Below are 22,126 nucleotides of genomic sequence, written 5' to 3' on the forward strand. Positions count from 1 at the left end.
CTCGTTATTAACGTGCCCATTGTTAGCACCCTCCCCATTCCCATTGAGCTCTATGAGGGCTCGAATGGGAATGGGGGTGTACCGGGTCCGGGTTCCTTGAATTTGGAATTACCGGGACCTCCAAGGTTGGGATGGCCCGGTAATTCCTCATTCGAGGAACCCGGACCCGGTAGCCGGTAAGGGGGAAGCCATGCAGCTAATAGCGGCATGGCTACCTCCAAACTTGTAATGACCCCCATTGTCTTTTTAGTGTTGTCATTTTAGATATTTTACATATTTCTCCCTGTTTGGACAATCCAAAACGTCCAACCACAACAGTAACAGCAATGATGATGACATTATTGTTTGGGTTCCAAATCCATCACCACCAAGGAAGAAAGCAACTGGAATGAAAACCACTGCTGAGATTTGGAGCTTCTTCCAAGTCAAAGAACACTATTCTAAAAAAGATGCAGAGGATGTACTTTGCACATTCTGCAACAAAACTATACACCATGGACCTTCCAATGTTCAATCTCAAAGTCTAGGATGATCTATAAAGATTAAACATCTATTGCAAGTCCACTGGGATGATGTCGATGATGACTATTGAAAAGTGCACAAACATCATTAAAGAAAAATGCATAGCTCCCATTCCTTGTGTATACGAAAATCTGCACCACCTGCACTACCACCATCCATGAGTGCTACAACATCACCAACTGGAAATTAAGCCTCAATTTCAACAGCAGTGTCAACTACAGAGACTGTTCTTTTACCGACTCCTGATCTTTCCATGATGCACGTCATGTTCAATCGAATGGGTAGTCAAGGGAGATGCCACAATTGAACAATGGAAGAAGTTGATTGCTGAACATCCGATTACTTGTCATGCTTAATTTTTTCTTCTTTTAAGTGTCAATTTTGTTTCCCCTCTTTCTAAATAACAGAAATAAAATACAAACAAATATATATGTTCCATTTTGTTTAAATTCCCTTTGTTAAATGTTTCATCCGCATGTGTTTTCCTCCCTATTCCACCCCCTCTTTCCATCCTCCAAAACGACCCTGTTAAGCACCACCTTTTATGTTACAAAAATAAATACAATTGAATACTGACTGCAAAAATAAATTACAATATCTATTGTAATTTATTTTGTGCAGTTGCAGTAATCAAAATCACCCAATTTCTGTAATTTATTTTGTGCAGTTGCAGTAATCAAAATCACCCAAGTTCTGATAGTTGATATTGGTCTTTCAAAACACTGGATCCAAAAGAACCTCACCAATTGTAATACTGAGTATGTTTTTTACTTGATTACATGCAAATGTGGACTACACTACGTGGGAAAGACTATCCGTAAAGTAAAGACCCGCATCATGGAACACCGGAGCTGCATAAAGAACAAAACTGAGAACGCTCCACTGCTCAAACACTTTGTCCAACAAAAGCATAATTGTGAAGACTTCACATGGACTGTATTGTTATCTCTTAAAGGGACAAATCACGAAACACGTGAAAAGAAACTCTAGAAAATGGAACAAAAAATGATTTACCCTTTACATAGCGATGTCAAAGGTCTGAATGAATCTATAGAATGGTACACTATATAGTTCATTAACTATCATGTGTACTGTAAAATATTGTTTCCCATCTTTATGCACACAAGAAGTGTTTTTCTAATAACTGTTTATCTTTGGACTCTTTACACTCTCGACGTTACTAATACTCTTAACTCCCCAGACCTTTACCTATACTGGTAATCATTTACATTTACAGTATAGTTTGTTTTTCAACATGTCCTCTATGTTTTACTGAAGACTTTACAGTTTTCCAAGAATTATAGTTTTTAATTTTGCAATAATTCTATCAGGCAAAGTTAGTATCACCTGAGACGGTCTTTCACCAGCTGGCCTTTCTCCATCAAGTCTAGTTAAATTCACCCATGTATCTCCCAACCCTGGCACGTCGTCTATAGTTATAACTTGTTTCCACAAATCTATGGGCAGGAGTACAGGGAATAACAAATCGATATCACCTAAGGTGAACACTGAGGATTGCAAGACGGACTCTATTTCTTTATAGAATCCCGTCAGATTTTTCCTAATATCAGGAATAGATTGCCTAATAGTATTCACTTCCTGTCTTGAGAACGGGACGTGAACGAACTGCGATACATAATGTGCAGGAATGTTCACAGCAACTATACCCTGTGCAGCATCGGCCGCAACCTCAACCTTTGGGACAAATGTCGGGGGAACCTCTCTCATAGGCAACTGAGAAGTAGGTGACTCCGAACGCCTACTAAGCAACAGAGCTAAATCGAGCGCTAAAGCAGTCGAAGAAGTGTCAAGTGAAAAAACTCTCTAGGTAAATACTCAATAACTCTTTGGGACAACTAATCTTTCTTTTTACACAATCATCCTATAGGTACTCTATCATTACCTGTACCACTTGCCTCTGCATTTCTGGCGTATACTGACTATACGTGTCATATACTTCAACTGGAGTTATCGACATATCCGAAATCCATCTAAGTGCGTCTTTCGTACAAATTTGTGCTTTCTCAGATATTGATTTACGACAAGGAAGGAACCGTTTCTGTACATACATACCTCCTCGTCATCTTCATTCTGTAACTTTTCTAACTCCTTTCTATACCCAAATAACCTCTCGACATGCTCATTTACCTTCTCCACAGTGTCTCTAGAAAACGCTACAGTATTTACATCCCTTAACCCTTGCAGGAGATCCGCATTATTTAATTTTCCCCACATTATACGTAACTGAATCCCTAAACCTTCAATAAAAACATTTTTCTCAGGAAATGTATCCGTATTACAAAGTGTGGCAAAAACACTAGCTTGATCATCCTTCTCCATACAATACTTAGCCCATGCAATTAATTCACGTTTCTTCTCCGGTGGTACAGTATTGCGAGTGACAACCTTTGACCCTGCACCTCGATCGATTATAAGCGGCTCAGAGCCACTTGGAAGAGAGGGAGCAGGCAAATTCAATGGAGGTACTGTAACTGGTGCGATAAGAAGAGGTGGAGGAGCTGGAGGAAGGGGAACATTAGGAGGAGCAAGAACAACATGAAAAACAGCAGGTAGAGTAGGAATAACAGGAGAAGAGGCAAAGCAGCAGGATGAGGAACATACGGAGGTGGCGCAGAGGCACCAGGCCTTCGTTCATTTAATAATTTATCTATAAATTCATGGGAAGCATGGAGGTCTTTGGACGGATATATTTTTTGAATTCCAAGTGAGAAAACCCTGTCCATATTTCTAGTTGATTCAGAATGTTCATCTTGGTCATACAATAATGCTTTTTTGGCGTTCGTTTTATGACGGCACGCATGCTTCTCCCTACTTTTAAGTTGTTGCAACGCTTCTTTTTTCCAATTCTGCAAAACATCAAATGCTGCAGGTCTAGCCTTTTTCTTTAATAGAATTGACTCTAAATACTCAATACGAGGGATTTCGAAACTACCATTGATTGGCCACTGAAGTTCGGAGGCATGTCTGGTTTGTCTGTGCCAAATGTCATTAAATACTATACTTTCAATGCCATGCTTACAGTACATAGTACATGCCGGCAACCCCTCCTGTGGTGCCGGCTGGCTAAATTCCAAAGATTGTGTATCGCTGCGGAACAATGCCCTGAAGCAGGTAGACAATTTCCCAGGCATATCAAATTATTGGTGTTACCTGGTCAATAATTGTGTCTGCAGATACAATGCTCAACACTGGTCTGGTTGTGGAGCCAGCACCCTTTTTACAGATCCCTATCGGTTGTCTGTACATATGAGAGACACCCAGTGTTTTTTTTTAAAATACAATTACAATTGTTTATTATTACCATGATTTTAAAAATAGCATAACATAGCTATTGACAATGTAAAACAACATAACAACAAGAAAAATTTAACAACAAGAAAGATTTGCTTGCCCGTAATGACCAGGATATTTCATTATTTAAGGCATATTATTCAACCTCATACATTGTTTCTTTACAATAACTAATTTTCAGAAATGGGTGATTGTAAAGAAATTAGAATTACCAGATAAAGTCAACCTCCCTAGATATGTTATGTCATCAGTGATGCGTTTTGTGATGTCATGATGTCCTGTGTGTTAGCCTCAGAAGTGCATGGTGGTGGTGTGAGTTGTGGTTGCCTAGCTTACCATAACTGGTGAATTCCTTTGGTTTTTGGGATTTTATCTTGCAACCTTAACATTCCTTTAACAACTTCTTTTCAATGAATTTCATAGGTTTTCATTAGTGCAACTTAAACATAACGTCTCTTTAACAATGTTTGTTCAAAGAATATATATATATATATATATATATATATATTTTCACGGAAAAAACATTAGTTGCAGAGATGATAACGTGAGAACTTAATGCAACAAAACCCCTGAAATTCATCTAAAGCCACCTTAACTTTGTGCCCCCTGTTGTGCAGCCTATGACCACAATGATGACATCGCAAATCACATCACTGATGACATCACTGATTTCATGTTGTTGGAGAACAGTTATAACATCACAAATTGAATCACTAATGCCATCAATGATGACATCGCTTGTGACAACACTAATTACATTGTACATAACAGATTACATCGATAATGACATTAGACATAACATGATTAATAAATTAGCTCACAAAAACTTTGATTTTCTTAATACCATTTTAGGCCATGGACATGGCAAAGTCGAAGGCTATGGTCAATGGCCATCACCAAACACCACAGCTAGTGGTCAGTGTTGCAAAATACCAAAGTGCATGGTTAAAAGCCATGCCTAGTGGTCCATCACTGTTTTAAAATATACAGTGGGCAACATTGAAAGCTGTAATCTATGGCCATAGATAAAGAACACAGCTAGTGCCCATTAATATGTTAGAATATACAGTCGGCACGGCCAAAGGCTGTGGCCACTGTCTAGTATTGTGTTGAAGACCATGGCTCGTTCTGGTTAGTGTATATTATATCCACTGGATATGGCCCAAGGCCATATATAGGGCTGGTTAGTATTGTATAATACACAGTGGGGATGTCCGAAGACCATCGCTTATGGCATGTTAGTATTTTAAAATATACTGTGGACATGGCCAAAATATGTACAAACTGCACAATGCCAAAGGCCATGGCTAGTGGCCCATTTATATGTTAGAATATTCAGTCACCACAGCAAAACAGTGTGCCACTGGCCAGTATTGTGCTACAGTCCATGGCTAGTGCATTATCAGTGTATATAATATACAATGGACATGGTTAAAAGCTGTATGCACTGGTAAAGGCCAACATCTATGGTGGTAGCCTGTTGGTGTTTTAAAATATTTGGTGCACATAGGTGAAGGTTGTGACCACTGTCCATAACTAAAGGCCATGACTAGTACCCATTCATGCGTTATAATATATTTGGTCATGCACACTGACGAGTGTTGAAGGCCATGTTTAACACCAGTGATGTCATCAATGATGTGATCTGTGATGTCATCATTGTGGTCATAGGGTGTGCAAGAAGGTTTTTTTTGCATTATGTTCTCACCTTAACTAAAATTGTTTCCTTGAATATGAAGGGTTTTGTTACAATGTATTGCTCACTTTAACATCCCTGAAACTAACGTTTTTCCCTTAAATAGCAAGGGTTTTATTACAATGTGTTACTCACCTTAACATCCGTGCAACTGAGGTTTTTCCCATGAATGAAAGGTTGTATAGCTGTGGCTACAATGAGCCAATAGGACGTCAAGCTCCTTCAATGTGGCTACACATCATTGCGCCTAATCTGCCAGCCAATCACATCACACGCTGAGGCTCAGCGCCTACGCATGACTTTTATGGGTGTCAACAAATGATCCAATCACACATTGTGATATATTCACATGGTTATGTCCATGCCGTTTGATGTAACCCACACATGCAAAATGAGCCAATAGGATGTCAAACTCCTTTAACGCGGCTACGTATTTTCGCGCTTGTTGTGATAGCAAATGAAATCACGCGCTGCAGCTCCACGCCTACATGTGACTGTTATGTATATCAATGAACGATCCAATCACAAATTGCAATGTATTTATGTGGGAAAGCCCATGCCGTTTCACGTGACCTGCACATATGAAATGAGCCAATAGGATGTCAAACTCCTTTAACGCGGCTACGTATTTTCGCGCTTGTTGTGATAGCAAATGAAATCACGCGCTGCAGCTCCACGCCTACATGTGACTGTTATGTATATCAATGAACGATCCAATCACAAATTGCAATGTATTTATGTGGGAAAGCCCATGCCGTTTCACGTGACCTGCACATATGAAATGAGCCAATAGGATGTTGATTTCCTTTAACGTGGCTATGCATTTTTGCTCATGATCTACAAGCCAATCATATGTCATGCAGAAGCTCTGCGCCTACACGTGACATTTATACCTGTGAACAAACTATCGAATCACATGTTGTGATTTATTGACACAGGTACAACCATGCCATTTGATGACATCCATGCAAACAAGACGGTTGAATCAGCTGGTGTGGCAGTCTGTAGTCGCATATAATCACCACACCCACAAAAAAAGAATTTTACATTCATCATTGCTTTCTCTACTTGCTAGTGAAAGGGTTTCTGAGTAACTGCAAGCACTTTTGGCACTTATCCCTTAAATTCTTGGTACTTTTTATCCAGTTTTCTCATAATCCTGTTTTCCATTTTCTTGTGATTTGTTCATTTTGTCTATTTTGTATTTTATTTATTTGTTCTTCTTTTTAGATAAAACCTTTTGAGGCATGGGGGTTCATTACGAGTGAGGCGTTAAGGGGTTAATGGCGCCGGTAAAGGTGCCGGAGCCGTCAACCCCTTAACTCCTCATTACGAGTCTGCTCGCAGGAACCCTCCAAGGGCGCCTGGTTTTACCAGGCGCCCTTAGCGGGTCCTGCGAGCTGACCAGGGTGTTAACAGCGGGCTCGTTATTAACGTGCCCATTGTTAGCACCCTCCCCATTCCCATTGAGCTCTATGAGGGCTCGAATGGGAATGGGGGTGTACCGGGTCCGGGTTCCTTGAATTTGGAATTACCGGGACCTCCAAGGTTGGGATGGCCCGGTAATTCCTCATTCGAGGAACCCGGACCCGGTAGCCGGTAAGGGGGAAGCCATGCAGCTAATAGCGGCATGGCTACCTCCAAACTTGTAATGACCCCCATTGTCTTTTTAGTGTTGTCATTTTAGATATTTTACATATTTCTCCCTGTTTGGACAATCCAAAACGTCCAACCACAACAGTAACAGCAATGATGATGACATTATTGTTTGGGTTCCAAATCCATCACCACCAAGGAAGAAAGCAACTGGAATGAAAACCACTGCTGAGATTTGGAGCTTCTTCCAAGTCAAAGAACACTATTCTAAAAAAGATGCAGAGGATGTACTTTGCACATTCTGCAACAAAACTATACACCATGGACCTTCCAATGTTCAATCTCAAAGTCTAGGATGATCTATAAAGATTAAACATCTATTGCAAGTCCACTGGGATGATGTCGATGATGACTATTGAAAAGTGCACAAACATCATTAAAGAAAAATGCATAGCTCCCATTCCTTGTGTATACGAAAATCTGCACCACCTGCACTACCACCATCCATGAGTGCTACAACATCACCAACTGGAAATTAAGCCTCAATTTCAACAGCAGTGTCAACTACAGAGACTGTTCTTTTACCGACTCCTGATCTTTCCATGATGCACGTCATGTTCAATCGAATGGGTAGTCAAGGGAGATGCCACAATTGAACAATGGAAGAAGTTGATTGCTGAACATCCGATTACTTGTCATGCTTAATTTTTTCTTCTTTTAAGTGTCAATTTTGTTTCCCCTCTTTCTAAATAACAAAAAAAAAATACAAACAAATATATATGTTCCATTTTGTTTAAATTCCCTTTGTTAAATGTTTCATCCGCATGTGTTTTCCTCCCTATTCCACCCCCTCTTTCCATCCTCCAAAACGACCCTGTTAAGCACCACCTTTTATGTTACAAAAATAAATACAATTGAATACTGACTGCAAAAATAAATTACAATATCTATTGTAATTTATTTTGTGCAGTTGCAGTAATCAAAATCACCCAATTTCTGTAATTTATTTTGTGCAGTTGCAGTAATCAAAATCACCCAAGTTCTGATAGTTGATATTGGTCTTTCAAAACACTGGATCCAAAAGAATCTCACCAATTGTAATACTGAGTATGTTTTTTACTTGATTACATGCAAATGTGGACTACACTACGTGGGAAAGACTATCCGTAAAGTAAAGACCCGCATCATGGAACACCGGAGCTGCATAAAGAACAAAACTGAGAACGCTCCACTGCTCAAACACTTTGTCCAACAAAAGCATAATTGTGAAGACTTCACATGGACTGTATTGTTATCTCTTAAAGGGACAAATCACGAAACACGTGAAAAGAAACTCTAGAAAATGGAACAAAAAATGATTTACCCTTTACATAGCGATGTCAAAGGTCTGAATGAATCTATAGAATGGTACACTATATAGTTCATTAACTATCATGTGTACTGTAAAATATTGTTTCCCATCTTTATGCACACAAGAAGTGTTTTTCTAATAACTGTTTATCTTTGGACTCTTTACACTCTCGACGTTACTAATACTCTTAACTCCCCAGACCTTTACCTATACTGGTAATCATTTACATTTACAGTATAGTTTGTTTTTCAACATGTCCTCTATGTTTTACTGAAGACTTTACAGTTTTCCAAGAATTATAGTTTTTAATTTTGCAATAATTCTATCAGGCAAAGTTAGTATCACCTGAGACGGTCTTTCACCAGCTGGCCTTTCTCCATCAAGTCTAGTTAAATTCACCCATGTATCTCCCAACCCTGGCACGTCGTCTATAGTTATAACTTGTTTCCACAAATCTATGGGCAGGAGTACAGGGAATAACAAATCGATATCACCTAAGGTGAACACTGAGGATTGCAAGACGGACTCTATTTCTTTATAGAATCCCGTCAGATTTTTCCTAATATCAGGAATAGATTGCCTAATAGTATTCACTTCCTGTCTTGAGAACGGGACGTGAACGAACTGCGATACATAATGTGCAGGAATGTTCACAGCAACTATACCCTGTGCAGCATCGGCCGCAACCTCAACCTTTGGGACAAATGTCGGGGGAACCTCTCTCATAGGCAACTGAGAAGTAGGTGACTCCGAACGCCTACTAAGCAACAGAGCTAAATCGAGCGGTAAAGCAGTCGAAGAAGTGTCAAGTGAAAAAACTCTCTAGGTAAATACTCAATAACTCTTTGGGACAACTAATCTTTCTTTTTACACAATCATCCTATAGGTACTCTATCATTACCTGTACCACTTGCCTCTGCATTTCTGGCGTATACTGACTATACGTGTCATATACTTCAACTGGAGTTATCGACATATCCGAAATCCATCTAAGTGCGTCTTTCGTACAAATTTGTGCTTTCTCAGATATTGATTTACGACAAGGAAGGAACCGTTTCTGTACATACATACCTCCTCGTCATCTTCATTCTGTAACTTTTCTAACTCCTTTCTATACCCAAATAACCTCTCGACATGCTCATTTACCTTCTCCACAGTGTCTCTAGAAAACGCTACAGTATTTACATCCCTTAACCCTTGCAGGAGATCCGCATTATTTAATTTTCCCCACATTATACGTAACTGAATCCCTAAACCTTCAATAAAAACATTTTTCTCAGGAAATGTATCCGTATTACAAAGTGTGGCAAAAACACTAGCTTGATCATCCTTCTCCATACAATACTTAGCCCATGCAATTAATTCACGTTTCTTCTCCGGTGGTACAGTATTGCGAGTGACAACCTTTGACCCTGCACCTCGATCGATTATAAGCGGCTCAGAGCCACTTGGAAGAGAGGGAGCAGGCAAATTCAATGGAGGTACTGTAACTGGTGCGATAAGAAGAGGTGGAGGAGCTGGAGGAAGGGGAACATTAGGAGGAGCAAGAACAACATGAAAAACAGCAGGTAGAGTAGGAATAACAGGAGAAGAGGCAAAGCAGCAGGATGAGGAACATACGGAGGTGGCGCAGAGGCACCAGGCCTTCGTTCATTTAATAATTTATCTATAAATTCATGGGAAGCATGGAGGTCTTTGGACGGATATATTTTTTGAATTCCAAGTGAGAAAACCCTGTCCATATTTCTAGTTGATTCAGAATGTTCATCTTGGTCATACAATAATGCTTTTTTGGCGTTCGTTTTATGACGGCACGCATGCTTCTCCCTACTTTTAAGTTGTTGCAACGCTTCTTTTTTCCAATTCTGCAAAACATCAAATGCTGCAGGTCTAGCCTTTTTCTTTAATAGAATTGACTCTAAATACTCAATACGAGGGATTTCGAAACTACCATTGATTGGCCACTGAAGTTCGGAGGCATGTCTGGTTTGTCTGTGCCAAATGTCATTAAATACTATACTTTCAATGCCATGCTTACAGTACATAGTACATGCCGGCAACCCCTCCTGTGGTGCCGGCTGGCTAAATTCCAAAGATTGTGTATCGCTGCGGAACAATGCCCTGAAGCAGGTAGACAATTTCCCAGGCATATCAAATTATTGGTGTTACCTGGTCAATAATTGTGTCTGCAGATACAATGCTCAACACTGGTCTGGTTGTGGAGCCAGCACCCTTTTTACAGATCCCTATCGGTTGTCTGTACATATGAGAGACACCCAGTGTTTTTTTTAAAAATACAATTACAATTGTTTATTATTACCATGATTTTAAAAATAGCATAACATAGCTATTGACAATGTAAAACAACATAACAACAAGAAAAATTTAACAACAAGAAAGATTTGCTTGCCCGTAATGACCAGGATATTTCATTATTTAAGGCATATTATTCAACCTCATACATTGTTTCTTTACAATAACTAATTTTCAGAAATGGGTGATTGTAAAGAAATTAGAATTACCAGATAAAGTCAACCTCCCTAGATATGTTATGTCATCAGTGATGCGTTTTGTGATGTCATGATGTCCTGTGTGTTAGCCTCAGAAGTGCATGGTGGTGGTGTGAGTTGTGGTTGCCTAGCTTACCATAACTGGTGAATTCCTTTGGTTTTTGGGATTTTATCTTGCAACCTTAACATTCCTTTAACAACTTCTTTTCAATGAATTTCATAGGTTTTCATTAGTGCAACTTAAACATAACGTCTCTTTAACAATGTTTGTTCAAAGAATATATATATATATATATATATATATTTTCACGGAAAAAACATTAGTTGCAGAGATGATAACGTGAGAACTTAATGCAACAAAACCCCTGAAATTCATCTAAAGCCACCTTAACTTTGTGCCCCCTGTTGTGCAGCCTATGACCACAATGATGACATCGCAAATCACATCACTGATGACATCACTGATTTCATGTTGTTGGAGAACAGTTATAACATCACAAATTGAATCACTAATGCCATCAATGATGACATCGCTTGTGACAACACTAATTACATTGTACATAACAGATTACATCGATAATGACATTAGACATAACATGATTAATAAATTAGCTCACAAAAACTTTGATTTTCTTAATACCATTTTAGGCCATGGACATGGCAAAGTCGAAGGCTATGGTCAATGGCCATCACCAAACACCACAGCTAGTGGTCAGTGTTGCAAAATACCAAAGTGCATGGTTAAAAGCCATGCCTAGTGGTCCATCACTGTTTTAAAATATACAGTGGGCAACATTGAAAGCTGTAATCTATGGCCATAGATAAAGAACACAGCTAGTGCCCATTAATATGTTAGAATATACAGTCGGCACGGCCAAAGGCTGTGGCCACTGTCTAGTATTGTGTTGAAGACCATGGCTCGTTCTGGTTAGTGTATATTATATCCACTGGATATGGCCCAAGGCCATATATAGGGCTGGTTAGTATTGTATAATACACAGTGGGGACGTCCGAAGACCATCGCTTATGGCATGTTAGTATTTTAAAATATACTGTGGACATGGCCAAAATATGTACAAACTGCACAATGCCAAAGGCCATGGCTAGTGGCCCATTTATATGTTAGAATATTCAGTCACCACAGCAAAACAGTGTGCCACTGGCCAGTATTGTGCTACAGTCCATGGCTAGTGCATTATCAGTGTATATAATATACAATGGACATGGTTAAAAGCTGTATGCACTGGTAAAGGCCAACATCTATGGTGGTAGCCTGTTGGTGTTTTAAAATATTTGGTGCACATAGGTGAAGGTTGTGACCACTGTCCATAACTAAAGGCCATGACTAGTACCCATTCATGCGTTATAATATATTTGGTCATGCACACTGACGAGTGTTGAAGGCCATGTTTAACACCAGTGATGTCATCAATGATGTGATCTGTGATGTCATCATTGTGGTCATAGGGTGTGCAAGAAGGTTTTTTTTGCATTATGTTCTCACCTTAACTAAAATTGTTTCCTTGAATATGAAGGGTTTTGTTACAATGTATTGCTCACTTTAACATCCCTGAAACTAACGTTTTTCCCTTAAATAGCAAGGGTTTTATTACAATGTGTTACTCACCTTAACATCCGTGCAACTGAGGTTTTTCCCATGAATGAAAGGTTGTATAGCTGTGGCTACAATGAGCCAATAGGACGTCAAGCTCCTTCAATGTGGCTACACATCATTGCGCCTAATCTGCCAGCCAATCACATCACACGCTGAGGCTCAGCGCCTACGCATGACTTTTATGGGTGTCAACAAATGATCCAATCACACATTGTGATATATTCACATGGTTATGTCCATGCCGTTTGATGTAACCCACACATGCAAAATGAGCCAATAGGATGTCAAACTCCTTTAACGCGGCTACGTATTTTCGCGCTTGTTGTGATAGCAAATGAAATCACGCGCTGCAGCTCCACGCCTACATGTGACTGTTATGTATATCAATGAACGATCCAATCACAAATTGCAATGTATTTATGTGGGAAAGCCCATGCCGTTTCACGTGACCTGCACATATGAAATGAGCCAATAGGATGTCAAACTCCTTTAACGCGGCTACGTATTTTCGCGCTTGTTGTGATAGCAAATGAAATCACGCGCTGCAGCTCCACGCCTACATGTGACTGTTATGTATATCAATGAACGATCCAATCACAAATTGCAATGTATTTATGTGGGAAAGCCCATGCCGTTTCACGTGACCTGCACATATGAAATGAGCCAATAGGATGTTGATTTCCTTTAACGTGGCTATGCATTTTTGCTCATGATCTACAAGCCAATCATATGTCATGCAGAAGCTCTGCGCCTACACGTGACATTTATACCTGTGAACAAACTATCGAATCACATGTTGTGATTTATTGACACAGGTACAACCATGCCATTTGATGACATCCATGCAAACAAGACGGTTGAATCAGCTGGTGTGGCAGTCTGTAGTCGCATATAATCACCACACCCACAAAAAAAGAATTTTACATTCATCATTGCTTTCTCTACTTGCTAGTGAAAGGGTTTCTGAGTAACTGCAAGCACTTTTGGCACTTATCCCTTAAATTCTTGGTACTTTTTATCCAGTTTTCTCATAATCCTGTTTTCCATTTTCTTGTGATTTGTTCATTTTGTCTATTTTGTATTTTATTTATTTGTTCTTCTTTTTAGATAAAACCTTTTGAGGCATGGGGGTTCATTACGAGTGAGGCGTTAAGGGGTTAATGGCGCCGGTAAAGGTGCCGGAGCCGTCAACCCCTTAACTCCTCATTACGAGTCTGCTCGCAGGAACCCTCCAAGGGCGCCTGGTTTTACCAGGCGCCCTTAGCGGGTCCTGCGAGCTGACCAGGGTGTTAACAGCGGGCTCGTTATTAACGTGCCCATTGTTAGCACCCTCCCCATTCCCATTGAGCTCTATGAGGGCTCGAATGGGAATGGGGGTGTACCGGGTCCGGGTTCCTTGAATTTGGAATTACCGGGACCTCCAAGGTTGGGATGGCCCGGTAATTCCTCATTCGAGGAACCCGGACCCGGTAGCCGGTAAGGGGGAAGCCATGCAGCTAATAGCGGCATGGCTACCTCCAAACTTGTAATGACCCCCATTGTCTTTTTAGTGTTGTCATTTTAGATATTTTACATATTTCTCCCTGTTTGGACAATCCAAAACGTCCAACCACAACAGTAACAGCAATGATGATGACATTATTGTTTGGGTTCCAAATCCATCACCACCAAGGAAGAAAGCAACTGGAATGAAAACCACTGCTGAGATTTGGAGCTTCTTCCAAGTCAAAGAACACTATTCTAAAAAAGATGCAGAGGATGTACTTTGCACATTCTGCAACAAAACTATACACCATGGACCTTCCAATGTTCAATCTCAAAGTCTAGGATGATCTATAAAGATTAAACATCTATTGCAAGTCCACTGGGATGATGTCGATGATGACTATTGAAAAGTGCACAAACATCATTAAAGAAAAATGCATAGCTCCCATTCCTTGTGTATACGAAAATCTGCACCACCTGCACTACCACCATCCATGAGTGCTACAACATCACCAACTGGAAATTAAGCCTCAATTTCAACAGCAGTGTCAACTACAGAGACTGTTCTTTTACCGACTCCTGATCTTTCCATGATGCACGTCATGTTCAATCGAATGGGTAGTCAAGGGAGATGCCACAATTGAACAATGGAAGAAGTTGATTGCTGAACATCCGATTACTTGTCATGCTTAATTTTTTCTTCTTTTAAGTGTCAATTTTGTTTCCCCTCTTTCTAAATAGCAAAAAAAAAAATACAAACAAATATATATGTTCCATTTTGTTTAAATTCCCTTTGTTAAATGTTTCATCCGCATGTGTTTTCCTCCCTATTCCACCCCCTCTTTCCATCCTCCAAAACGACCCTGTTAAGCACCACCTTTTATGTTACAAAAATAAATAAAATTGAATACTGACTGCAAAAATAAATTACAATATCTATTGTAATTTATTTTGTGCAGTTGCAGTAATCAAAATCACCCAATTTCTGTAATTTATTTTGTGCAGTTGCAGTAATCAAAATCACCCAAGTTCTGATAGTTGATATTGGTCTTTCAAAACACTGGATCCAAAAGAATCTCACCAATTGTAATACTGAGTATGTTTTTTACTTGATTACATGCAAATGTGGACTACACTACGTGGGAAAGACTATCCGTAAAGTAAAGACCCGCATCATGGAACACCGGAGCTGCATAAAGAACAAAACTGAGAACGCTCCACTGCTCAAACACTTTGTCCAACAAAAGCATAATTGTGAAGACTTCACATGGACTGTATTGTTATCTCTTAAAGGGACAAATCACGAAACACGTGAAAAGAAACTCTAGAAAATGGAACAAAAAATGATTTACCCTTTACATAGCGATGTCAAAGGTCTGAATGAATCTATAGAATGGTACACTATATAGTTCATTAACTATCATGTGTACTGTAAAATATTGTTTCCCATCTTTATGCACACAAGAAGTGTTTTTCTAATAACTGTTTATCTTTGGACTCTTTACACTCTCGACGTTACTAATACTCTTAACTCCCCAGACCTTTACCTATACTGGTAATCATTTACATTTACAGTATAGTTTGTTTTTCAACATGTCCTCTATGTTTTACTGAAGACTTTACAGTTTTCCAAGAATTATAGTTTTTAATTTTGCAATAATTCTATCAGGCAAAGTTAGTATCACCTGAGACGGTCTTTCACCAGCTGGCCTTTCTCCATCAAGTCTAGTTAAATTCACCCATGTATCTCCCAACCCTGGCACGTCGTCTATAGTTATAACTTGTTTCCACAAATCTATGGGCAGGAGTACAGGGAATAACAAATCGATATCACCTAAGGTGAACACTGAGGATTGCAAGACGGACTCTATTTCTTTATAGAATCCCGTCAGATTTTTCCTAATATCAGGAATAGATTGCCTAATAGTATTCACTTCCTGTCTTGAGAACGGGACGTGAACGAACTGCGATACATAATGTGCAGGAATGTTCACAGCAACTATACCCTGTGCAGCATCGGCCGCAACCTCAACCTTTGGGACAAATGTCGGGGGAACCTCTCTCATAGGCAACTGAGAAGTAGGTGACTCCGAACGCCTACTAAGCAACAGAGCTAAATCGAGCGCTAAAGCAGTCGAAGAAGTGTCAAGTGAAAAAACTCTCTAGGTAAATACTCAATAACTCTTTGGGACAACTAATCTTTCTTTTTACACAATCATCCTATAGGTACTCTATCATTACCTGTACCACTTGCCTCTGCATTTCTGGCGTATACTGACTATACGTGTCATATACTTCAACTGGAGTTATCGACATATCCGAAATCCATCTAAGTGCGTCTTTCGTACAAATTTGTGCTTTCTCAGATATTGATTTACGACAAGGAAGGAACCGTTTCTGTACATACATACCTCCTCGTCATCTTCATTCTGTAACTTTTCTAACTGCTTTCTATACCCAAATAACCTCTCGACATGCTCATTTACCTTCTCCACAGTGTCTCTAGAAAACGCTACAGTATTTACATCCCTTAACCCTTGCAGGAGATCCGCATTATTTAATTTTCCCCACATTATACGTAACTGAATCCCTAAACCTTCAATAAAAACATTTTTCTCAGGAAATGTATCCGTATTACAAAGTGTGGCAAAAACACTAGCTTGATCATCCTTCTCCATACAATACTTAGCCCATGCAATTAATTCACGTTTCTTCTCCGGTGGTACAGTATTGCGAGTGACAACCTTTGACCCTGCACCTCGATCGATTATAAGCGGCTCAGAGCCACTTGGAAGAGAGGGAGCAGGCAAATTCAATGGAGGTACTGTAACTGGTGCGATAAGAAGAGGTGGAGGAGCAGGAGGAAGGGGAACATTAGGAGGAGCAAGAACAACATGAAAAACAGCAGGTAGAGTAGGAATAACAGGAGAAGAGGCAAAGCAGCAGGATGAGGAACATACGGAGGTGGCGCAGAGGCACCAGGCCTTCGTTCATTTAATAATTTATCTATAAATTCATGGGAAGCATGGAGGTCTTTGGACGGATATATTTTTTGAATTCCAAGTGAGAAAACCCTGTCCATATTTCTAGTTGATTCAGAATGTTCATCTTGGTCATACAATAATGCTTTTTTGGCGTTCGTTTTATGACGGCACGCATGCTTCTCCCTACTTTTAAGTTGTTGCAACGCTTCTTTTTTCCAATTCTGCAAAACATCAAATGCTGCAGGTCTAGCCTTTTTCTTTAATAGAATTGACTCTAAATACTCAATACGAGGGATTTCGAAACTACCATTGATTGGCCACTGAAGTTCGGAGGCATGTCTGGTTTGTCTGTGCCAAATGTCATTAAATACTATACTTTCAATGCCATGCTTACAGTACATAGTACATGCCGGCAACCCCTCCTGTGGTGCCGGCTGGCTAAATTCCAAAGATTGTGTATCGCTGCGGAACAATGCCCTGAAGCAGGTAGACAATTTCCCAGGCATATCAAATTATTGGTGTTACCTGGTCAATAATTGTGTCTGCAGATACAATGCTCAACACTGGTCTGGTTGTGGAGCCAGCACCCTTTTTACAGATCCCTATCGGTTGTCTGTACATATGAGAGACACCCAGTGTTTTTTTTTAAAATACAATTACAATTGTTTATTATTACCGTGATTTTAAAAATAGCATAACATAGCTATTGACAATGTAAAACAACATAACAACAAGAAAAATTTAACAACAAGAAAGATTTGCTTGCCCGTAATGACCAGGATATTTCATTATTTAAGGCATATTATTCAACCTCATACATTGTTTCTTTACAATAACTAATTTTCAGAAATGGGTGATTGTAAAGAAATTAGAATTACCAGATAAAGTCAACCTCCCTAGATATGTTATGTCATCAGTGATGCGTTTTGTGATGTCATGATGTCCTGTGTGTTAGCCTCAGAAGTGCATGGTGGTGGTGTGAGTTGTGGTTGCCTAGCTTACCATAACTGGTGAATTCCTTTGGTTTTTGGGATTTTATCTTGCAACCTTAACATTCCTTTAACAACTTCTTTTCAATGAATTTCATAGGTTTTCATTAGTGCAACTTAAACATAACGTCACTTTAACAATGTTTGTTCAAAGAATATATATATATATATATATATATGTTCAAAATGCTGCCATTCTCATGCCAGAAAGTTTGAGCTGCACTCTCCACAGTGTTGGTGAGGCACCAATCAAATCCAAATTGGAAAAAATGTTTACGTCCAAGTCCACACTTCGTTTTCCAAAATAACCTTCCTTTATTTTTTAACAGGGAAAATTGTAATCTTCACCACACACATGGTAATCCTTTAAAATTCAAACGACCAAAATACATGGGTCCTCCCAAGTGCAACAAATAATTTGCTGAGGCGTTCACGCGTTCCGCGGCCAACTCGCCGCTTGTTCACAACAGTTTGCCTCATTGTCAGCCAAACATTTAAAAGAGGAAACATGAAAGAGAGACTACCCACACAGTTTGGATATAAACACAAAAAAGGGACTTATTGCTAAAGTTGATTCGAACACACAGTTTATATGTCGGCCATATTGGCCCTGTGTTTTTCCCGAATACCCAGCAATTGCCACCTTTTGCATATGCCATTTCGTGATCTATATGGTACAAAATTTCAATCCATTTCTAAATACACATGGCATATTGTAGATAAACGTGGGTACCTTCGAGTTTTATTTGTCTTTTGCAATATTTCGTGGGAGTTGAGGCATAGTGTGTCTATTATGTCTAAAAACAGAGGCTGAACAAATGTCTGTAAGACAGTTTTTCTTATTTACGGGTTGGCTAACTATATCATGCGGAAACAAATAACCAAACCCCCATATATTTGGGCGATTGTTTTTTGCTGAATAAAGTGCTTAGTGCATTAGCAGCAGTGTTCTGAAATTATTGGGATGCTTAGTGCTCCTTAACGTCTCTTTATTATCCAGTTAATACCGGGCAACCCTTAAAGAACATAAGGTGTATAGTGCCAACAACCTAAAACCATAGAATTATACCTTCTCTCGGATCAATCCGATTTTTTCTTACAAGTGCATTGTGCTTAAACAGCAAAGGATTGTCTTTGATTCATCATTATGACTCAGTCTCGTTTCTTCCAATGACTGAATGCTTATAAAGTGCATAGTGCGCGACATTGTCATCATAGTGCCATCCCTATCTCAGAAGGCCCTCAACGTTATTAAGCTCCCATACTCCCTATCTTCTACTGCATGAAGCCCAATTCATTACATGTTTTATATGGTCCCTTGTTGTGACCCCTCTTTCCGAAACCTATTGTATATTATATGTTAGGCATTAGTGCAAAAATAAGAAACAATCACCTAAAAAGCATTATAAAATTAAAAACTATTAAAACCATCACTCAATTAAAACATTTTTAGAATTAATACTCTTCTAATTACTACATCTACGTTTGCTCTTGTTGACATTTTAGTTCTAATGTTGGGGAGTCAGAAGTTTACTCAGGAGAAAAAAAGGGGGGGGGGGAAAACTCTATAATGCATTAGCTCTAAACATTATACGCCTCTTCACTTGTAGTGTGATGGTAAAACATGGGAGTTTATCAGAAATCTAATTTAGCACCCCAGAAAAGTATACAACTCTTCATCGATGTTGTGTCCGTTAGGTTGTTTACTTTCGAAATCTAGGATGCAACGAGTTTCTTTTTGTCTTAGGAGTTTCTCTTTGTCTCCTCCTCTGGGACCCATTTCTATTTTGTGTATTCCAAAGAAACCCAATTGGTCAATGTTGCTTTGATGACAGTCAGAAAAGTGTTTGGCCATGGGGTAATTGGCATCCTTATGCAGGATTGCACGCACATGTTGTTGGATGCGAATTTTCAGCTTACATTTTGTGCTGCCAATATACCATTTCTGGCAAGGGCACGTTAACACATACACCACATGGTCTGATTCGCATGTTATCCATTGTGTGATCCATGTTTTTTGATCTGTTATCGGATGTATGAATGTTTCGCAGTTTGTTGCATACCTACAGATGTTACATCTTGTGCATTTATGAAACCCCTTCTTTTTTACAGTTAGCCAATTAATGTGTCTTTTGGATTCGTCTTTGGACATGAAGCTCTGGACCAGAATATCTTTAAAAGATCTGTTTCTCCTGAAACTTATCTGTGGGTGTTTATGAAGACTTTTGGCGAGGTCTGGGTCAGCTAAGAGAATGTTCCAGTATTTTTGCAAGATGTGTCTTATAGATTTGGCTTCGCTGTCAAAAGTGAGGATGATTCTCGTGTTATTCTTCTCTTCTTCTGTTTTTTCTTTTTTGCTATGACTACTTGTTAGTAGAGTTTGTCTTTCTAGTTGTCTAGCTTTCAGAAAAGCCCTTTCTATGACTTGTTTAGGATACATTTGACGTTGAAAACCAACTGCTGTGATTTTACTCTCTCTGTCATATACTTCTAAGGTGGTATTGTTCCTTCTGAGTCGTACAAATTCCCCATAGGGGACACTCCAGATCAAACTCTTGGGGTGTCCACTTTGTGCGTGTAATGGGGTATTGGAACCCACTTTTTTTCTATGTAGTTCACATGTGATTTTGTTGTTCACTATTCTTACATTCACGTCTAGGAAGGTAATAAATGTCCTGCTGTGGGTTTCGGTGAATCTTAGATTTTTAGAATTTTCATTCAGTCTTTCAACAAAATCCAACCAACCTTTTGCAGTACCTTTCCAGATTATGAACAAGTCGTCAATGTATCTAAGCCATAAGACCACATTCTGAGTAAATTCCTGATTCATCTCTGCCCAGACCTCTTGTTCCTCCCATGCTCCCATCATCAAATTGGCGTACGAGGGAGCGAAAGTTGTGCCCATTGCGGTTCCTTGCACTTGTCTAAAGAATTCATCATTAAAGAGGAAGACATTGTTCGTCAAACAAAGATTGATCATTTCCATCACCATCTTAGTATGCTCCAGAAAATTTAATGATTTTGAGTTCAAATAGTGTTGACACGCTTTTTTGCCATCCTCATGTCCGATGGATGTGTATAATGAAACCACATCCATCGTCGCTATAAGGTACTCCTTCTCCCAAGGAATGTCTTCAATTTTACAAAGAAAATCTTTGGTGTCTTTGATATATGACGGGAGGGCGGAGACAAATGGAAACAGTACTTCATCTATATACTTGGACACATTTTCCAATGCAGATCCTATAAAACAGACTATAGGTCTGCCTGGGGGTTTCTTCAAATTTTTATGAATTTTTGGAAGAAAGTATATAGTTGGTGTTATTGCATGCCTGATCCACAGAAATTTTGCTGTGTCTTCGGATATTATGCCTCTTTCTTCCCATTTGTCCAAAAATGTTTTCACCGTCTTTTCCAACTCTGCCATAGGATTGGCCTTTAGTTTAGTGTAGCAGCTTATATCGTTTAATTGCTTATATGCCTCTTTGATGTAATCATCTCTATTCAGTAAGACTATGTTGCGCCCTTTATCCGATGGTTTAATTATACAATTGCTTAGCTCCTGAAGTTCTTGCAGTGCTTGTCTCTCATTCGGAGTTAGATTGTCTTTGAATGTTGACTTTTTTGTTCTTCTGCGTAACTTTTTTAAGTCCTCAATTACTAGACTTTGAAACACATCGATATTGCTGCTAACATTTGATGTTGGATTGAATTTTGATTTCAATTTAAGACTGCTTTTGGCCCTCCAGTCTGTTTGGATACCTGTGTCTGTGAGATCTACCGGCCCTGCCGCTGTTTCCGTATCTGTGCCACTTTCCAGTTCCATAAGATCTGTCAAAATGTCCAATTCTCTGATTTCAATATTAGTTCTTCCTGTTTGAGCCTCTTTTTTACGTGGGTGCCAACTATTTGTTGCAAAAAATTTCTTGAGCCGCACTTTGCGAATGAAATGGTCTAAATCGATTCTTGTTTCTACGTAATCGTTTTTTGCATTTGGACAATAATTAAGACCTAAACTGAGAACCTTGTGTTGGGTATCGGTGAGGGTGTGTTTGGACAGATTGAT

This window comes from Ambystoma mexicanum, chromosome 5p, assembly GCF_040938575.1.
Source record: "Ambystoma mexicanum isolate Mex_15411 chromosome 5p, UKY_AmexF1_1, whole genome shotgun sequence".
NCBI classification, from domain to species: Eukaryota; Metazoa; Chordata; class Amphibia; order Caudata; family Ambystomatidae; genus Ambystoma; species Ambystoma mexicanum.